Source organism: Equus asinus, chromosome 4 (genome assembly GCF_041296235.1).
Source record: "Equus asinus isolate D_3611 breed Donkey chromosome 4, EquAss-T2T_v2, whole genome shotgun sequence".
NCBI lineage: Eukaryota > Metazoa > Chordata > Mammalia > Perissodactyla > Equidae > Equus > Equus asinus.
In genome coordinates this window covers 20,968,208-20,975,271 of record NC_091793.1, presented here as the reverse complement: position 1 = coordinate 20,975,271, position 7,064 = coordinate 20,968,208, and the positions used below count along the sequence as shown (strand labels likewise).

General features: G+C 46.4%; 1 pseudogene; it reads left to right on the top strand.

The window, feature by feature from the left end:
* Positions 1 to 5,055: 5,055 nt before the first annotated feature.
* LOC106842430 (large ribosomal subunit protein uL29 pseudogene) lies at positions 5,056 to 5,674 on the top strand (annotated as a pseudogene).
* The last annotated feature ends 1,390 nt before the right edge of the window (positions 5,675 to 7,064 follow it).

Sequence of the window (7,064 nt, the reverse complement as noted above, 5' to 3'; positions counted from 1 at the left end):
AGTCTTTCCTGAGGAAAGGGGAAGAAGAAACACTTTATCTTTGCAAACCCCACCCCCAACCCCATTAAATGCTTCTCAACTAAAGTGTTAGCAATTTTTCTAAGAGAAGTTTTCTGTCCTTGATCCTTGGAGCAGAAGTCGACATCTGGCTGCTTGGGGAGCTGCATCTGACCCACAGGTGTGATTTTTTGGTTTTTGTTTTTATTTTGCGTAGATAAAAATGTTTGTGAATCAGTTGCCAACTTTTAAATTCATAGATTTACTTAAAAATCTGGATGACCAGCTTCTCTTGAAATATCAGAAGATCTGGCTCCAGAACCTACCTTCCCACATGCCAACAATCTGCTGGATTCGAGAGACTATACCCTTCAACAGGCATGCACGCCAGTTTGCCACAGTCTACACTCCTCCCTATTAATCCCTGACTCACCTAGTTTCATTTATTTAAGTCATTCACCTGGACCCTACAGACATTTGATTTCATAGCCCCGAGCCCAGCTCATGTAGGGCATTGTGAACCACACTGACGATTTTGGATTTTATACCAAACCCAGGAGAAACCATCAAAAGCTTTTAAACATGCAATTGATATGATTATATTTGTATTTTAAAGTCATCACTCTGGAATCCATATAGAGAATGGATTAGAAGGGGGAAGAGAACGAAAGCAAAGGACAGTGTACAGCAGTTGTTTGGACAAGCAGTGGTTATGGCCTGGAAGAGGGTGGTAGCAGTGGAGGTGAGGGAGGTAGACATATGTGAGATGCATTTGTAAAGCAGAAGTCACAGGGCCTGCGATGAGCCAAATGTGGAGGACGAAGGAGAAAGAGTTGATGGCATATGTAACTGGGAGGATGGAGGCTCCACTTATTGACATGGGGAACCTGAAAGGGATGCAGATTTATGAGGGGAGATCGAAAGATCAGTATGGGGTTTGTTTATGTGTGAGATGCAAAGGTATCCCATTGATTTCAGAAAAGCCAGGCTAGAAATATAAATTTGGGCATCATTGGCCTACAGATAGGTGAGACGGTCTAAGGAGAGAGGGAGGGCAGAGTCAGATGAGAAGAGGCTTGGGCCTGAGTCCTGGGAAATTCCACCACGCAGAAGTTGAACAGAGGAGGAATAGCCAAGCCAGCAAAGGAATGCCCAGGGAGGGAGAAGGAAAACTGAGAAAGTATGGCATCATACAAGCAAGAAAAAGAGAGTGGTTTAAGGAAGAGTGGACCAAAGATGCCTAGGAGGTCAGGTTGATGAGGTATGGAAAGGCCTGTTGGATTTAAGATCATAGTGGTCACTGGGGACTTCATCTGGCTGGGGCTGAGGAGTGACTGCCCCTTTTAGGGGAAGAAAATACTCCTTAGTTTGCCACAATCCTTACCACTCCCTATTATCTAACACTTGTCCTGAGTCACTCATTTATTTATTCTGTGTGGCTCCTGGAAGCATTTATACTTGTGATCCTTATCTAGATTAATAAGTACTATTTTGCAGCATAATTTTAAAAGCGTGATTTTTCTTTCTGCTAAACACAGAAAGCACTAAACACTCTGCCTAGCACTTAACAAATGTTAGTTATTAATTATACCACCTTTTCCTGTGCTGTCCTCCATTAACCTCCGTGGGGTGCTCTGGAATCTCTTCCTTCTCTGGTTGACTGTAAGTGACTTAAAGCCCTGCCCCTGCCCTGTGGTTTCCTCTGCCTGATTTGACCTCTCCTCCCCTGCACCTGCTTGAATCCTGCTCACCCCTCTGCGCCAGCTCGTTTCCCTGCTTCTCGGGGAAACCTTCCAAGCCTGCTTTGGCCTCCTGTAGGAGGGGCTCCTATAAATCTTCCCAGCTATGCCACTTATTAGATGATCACTCTTGCTCTATCGTGTGACTTGGATGGCTCCTTTCTTGAATTATTGCCTTGTCTCTCCAACTCAATTGTAACCTTGAGGCAATTTTTACACGTTGCCTTGCACACAGTAGGAATTCAACACATAATGCTTGACTGGTACCTTGATCACTTCTTCCCAGAAGTGGACACATTGTTTTGTCTGCCAAGTCCCCCTTCCTTTTCTGGGAACTGCCCACTGTCCCTCCACAGTCGGCCTCCACCCTCACGGTTGCAAAGGAAGCATTATGTCTCTACTGTGAACAACCCCCCGCCCCCCACCCCTGCCCATTCACTTCTCTCGGAGCCGGAGAGGAGCATGCAGAGAACTTCTCACCGAGTTCCCAGCAGAGAGCACCAGGCCCGGCCCACACCTACTGAGCAGGTGCCAGGCACTGTTTCACATGCTGTACGGACTTTTCGTCCAAGCTCAGTAGACCCATACAAGACCCCTACGAGGGAGCTAATATCACCATTATCCCCATTTTACAGATGAGGAGGCTGAAGCAGACCTCCCCTCTGTTCTGTTTCTCCTGAGTGGAACCTAGACGTTTCACACTCAGAGCTCTCTATTCTCACCTCACCATTGAATCTCCACTTTATTCCCCTCCTACCTCCAGGGCATAGTGCAGGTGTGTCCCATGGCCACACTTGCCTTGAGCTGCTCTCCTTGCCTAGGAACACTCTTCCCCTTTTTTGATCTGAGTAACTCCTACTTAGTCTTTAAGACAAAGGTCGGGCAGTGCCTCTTCCAGGAAGCGCTCCTTGAGCAGCCTCCTCCCTCCCAGATCGGGGAATTGCCATCGTCTCTCCACCATGCCCTGGGCTGCCCTCCAGGAGTGTACTCGCTAGATTGTGATTCCATACTCTGTTGACTTATCTGTGCCTCCATAGACTCTCGGTTCCACGAAGACACAGACTACAGGGTCCAACTCTGGGCCTGACACCAGCAAGCACCAAGTGAAGTTGTAAATAGCAGTCCTCCCCAAATCCACAGTGTCACAGTTAATGCCACCAGTGGATAAACTATGCCTCTTGTGCCTCACAGGACGTCAGCGGGGGTGAGAGCCCCAGAGAGCTTCAGTTCAACAAACTGAGCACCTACGATGTGAGTCACTGGGCTAAAAGTGGCAGAGTAAGACAGACAATAACAAGTGTTGGTGAGGATGCGAAGAGATTGGAACCCTCAAACACTGCTCGTGGGAATGTAAAATAGTGCAGCTGCTATAGAAAAGTGTGGCAGTTCTTCAAAGGGTTAAACAAAGAGTTACCATAAAGCCCAGAAATTCCAGTCCAGGAATATACTCAAGAGAATTGAAAACATATGTCCACACAAATATTTGTGCACAAATGTCCACAGCAGCATTCTTCGTAATACCGAAAGGTGGAAACAATCCAAATGTCCATCAACTAGTTAATCGGTAAACAAAATGTGGTAAATCCATATGATGGAATATTATTAAGCCGTGAAAAAGAGGGAAGCACTGACACATGCCATTTCGTGGATCAACCTTAGAAACATTATACTAAATGAAAGAAGCCAAGCCCAAAGACCACATATTGTAGAATTCCATTTATATGAAATGTCCAGAATAGGTAAATCCATAGAGACAGAAAGTAGATCCGTGGTTGCCAAGGGTTGGGGGAGGGGAAGATGGACAGTGACTGCTAACAAGGACAGGGTTTCTTTTGGGGGTGACAAAAACGTTCTGGAATTAAATAGTGGTGATGGTTATACAAATTTGTGAATATACTAAAAACCACTAAGTTGTACACTTTAAAAGGGTGAATTTTATGGTGTGTGAGTTATATCTCTATTTTAAGAAAAGTGACAGAGTATGCAAAGCTTTAGAAGGCAGAGACTGAGGGCGGTGATGGGGAGAGCAGGGCAGCAGTCATAATAATGGCTGACAGTTATCAAGTGACGGCTATGGGACAGGTACTAGGCTAAATATTTGACATAAATGGTCCTATTCAATCCTTACAACAACTCTATGAGACAGGTTCTGTTATTGCTCCCACTTTGTAGATGAAGAAATTGAGGCCCTACAGAGCTTCAGTCACCTATCAAAGGCACACCTGGAAAGTGGCTGAATCAAGGCCCGTCTAACCACAGAGCTGTGTGCAGTGGAATACTGCCTCATGCACAGGGCCATCCAGAGGACAGAATTAAGTCCCGGAATAAAGGTAGAAGGTGCTATGAGAAGCCAAAAAAAGCCTTCACAGCTCCCTGGGGATTCAGGGCATTTGAAAAGGATTTTGAAAGGTGGACAGAACTTTGATAAGCAAGGTAGAGAAGAGCAAGTTTCAGGCAGGTGGAAAAAACCTGAGCAAATATGTAGAGGTGGGAAAAGTTGCGTGTATTTAAGGAACTCTGTCTGACATTATTTGTGACGCCCCCCAATACCCATGCCCCCTTCTTCCTCGCTAACAGAACCCCCAGGTGATGGGTTGTGATTAGTCTAAGCCCATCGGACCACCTTGTCTCCTGCTCTCCCAGCCTCCCTTGCACCCAAGGGCACACATGTGCTCCAGTTTTGACCAACAGGACTTAAAAAGGAAGTCAGTTGTGGGGACTTCTGGAAAAAGTTTTGCTTTCCTGATTAAAGGAAACGCATGAGGTTGGTACTATCTGGGCTCTTCTTCCTTTCTCTCGGCCTTGACTGTAGATGCATTTTCTGGAGCTGCAGCCACTATCTTGGGATCATGAGGTGACAAGTATGAGAATGCAAACCCGTGCACTAAGGTTGGTGGGGCAGGAAGACAGAAAGAGCATGGGTCCCCGAGGCTATCACTGACTTGCTGAACCAACACCATCCTCCAGGCTTCTTCTTGTGCAAGAAAAATCAATCCCTGTTGTTTAAGCAACTGTTCTGTTAACTCTCTTGAGAATATCCTGAACCTCCAATCTTTCAGTTTAGGAAGTATGGACCCTACCCCGAGATCCAGGGATGGGCCCCAACTGGCTTTAACCAGTCAACATATCCAATCTCCTTGGCCACAGTGGTTCATTCAGGGATGTGAGAGCAACCAATGGGATGTAAGAAGTCATTAGCCAGGGCTTCTGGAAGGAGAGTCTTTATTCTTCTTTGTACGGAGCTGCTGGTAGACCCTCTCTCATCTCCCTCTAGACTTGACCGGAAGCACACAGCTCCACAGAGCTCTGTGGAAGCTGCACTGACAGCCCTATTGGGTTCTTCCATAAAGAATCAAGAAATCAAGAGTCTTCATGATGAGCTTAGTGGCCTTATAAGAAGAGATACCCTGCTCCGAGCAGGTGGCAGTGGCGGCAGCTCGTGGTGCCATGGCCAAGACTAAGCCTCGAGGCCTTCACAGCAAGAAGGAAGACCTGCTGAAACAGCTGGATGAACTGAAGGTGGAGCTGTCCCAGATGCATGTCACCAAAGTGACTGGTGGTGTGGTATCCAAGCTCTCCAAGTGTAGAGATGCTCGCAAATCCATCACCTGTGTTCTCACTGTCATTAAACAGATGCAGAAAGAGAACCTCAGGAAATTCTACAAGGGCAAGAGGTGCAAGCCCCTGGATCTGCGGCCCAAGAAAACACGTGCCACATGCCGCTGTCTCACTAAGTACAAAGAGAACCTGAAGACCAAGACGCAGCAGCTGAAGGAGCAGCTGTACCCACTGTAGGAAAACATGGTCAAGGCCTAAGCATTGTGAACTTAATAAAACACAAACTAACTGGCTGGAAAAAGAGACACCAAAGAGCTTGCTTCTCTCTCTCTCCACCTGCACTCACTGAGGAAAGGCTGCGTGAGGACACAGTGAGAAGGCAGCCGTCTGCAAGCCAGGAAGAGCTCCCACCAGAAACTGAATCAGCCAGCGCTTTAATCTTGGACTTGCCAGCTTCCAGAACTGTGAGAAATAAATGTGTATTGTTCAAGCCACCCAAGTCTATGGTATTTTGTTATAGTAGCCCGAGCGAAGACAATTGGTAAGAGCTTTTTTGGTTGTAAATGACAGAAATCTAACTACAATTGATTTGAGCAAAAAAAGGGAATGTTTTGGCCTATTAAGTGGGAAAGTTCAGGGCTAGCTAAGGCTTTAAGTCATGACTGGCTCCGAGGGCTCAAGCTCTGCCATCAGGACAAACGCTCCCTTCTCTCCTCCTCACACCCTCTCTCTCTATTGCTTGGCTCAGTTTTCCTCTCCGTCGGCTTCCTTCTCAAGAGATGTCCTCCTATGTGGTAGCAAAGATGGCCAGAAGCAGCTGTGTGAACTTACATTCTCCTCATGGGCAGCAGCTGCAGGAATTAGCCAGGACTTCTGTCCTGTCATCTCACACATCCTTGTCACTTTTCCCCCTAACATCTGTTTCAAACCCCGAAAAAGCCTCTGATTAGTCCTGTGTGTGTCACATATCTTCCCACCCAACCAAGCATGAGAACCAGAGAAATGGGACATTCTTCTTGGTTAGTATAGATCACACATTCATCCTAGCGGGGCCATTTCATCGGCAGCCCACTGTGTGTGTGTGTTTTAGTTCCTGAATGAAAAAGAGAATTTATATTACCTTAAGTAGAGAGAAGGATGATACGCAGACAAAAACAACAGCTATCCCAACAGGGTCTCAATAGTTAGAGAGGGTGGCGTGGAAAATGGAACAGGCAAAGGAGCAGATGGGAAGTGATGAGGATCCAGGCTGCCCCAGGGAGAGAAGTCCAAGGTGTCTTGCCCTACATACTGATCGATATCATCTTCCGGGAAGCATAGGACATCCTGACTTAATCCGATCTGATTCTCATCTAAAGTTATAGGACCACCCAATAACCAGACCCCACCTACACTGCTACCATTTTAATGATTTTTTTCATGATCTTTCCTCTGTCTTGTAAAGGAATAACTCACATATCTATGCCTTATAAATTTAGCTCTAACCCTCAACACATAGCAGCTCTTCCTGCCCAGGGGTCCTGTCCCCATGCAGCAGCTGTTTACTGCCCATGACTCCTGTCCCCATGCTATGCCATACTATTCTCTAAATAAAAGAGCACTACTGCCAGACCTTGAGACTCCAAGAAATCTTTCTCCCGACTCCTTGACTCACCAAGCCTGCATCAGGAAGGATCAAGGATGACTTAGAGGACAGCAAGGAAGCCAGTCAATTGCTGTTGGCGATTTTGCACAGGAAAAAAATCTTAAACCTCGAATCTAATGAAAACT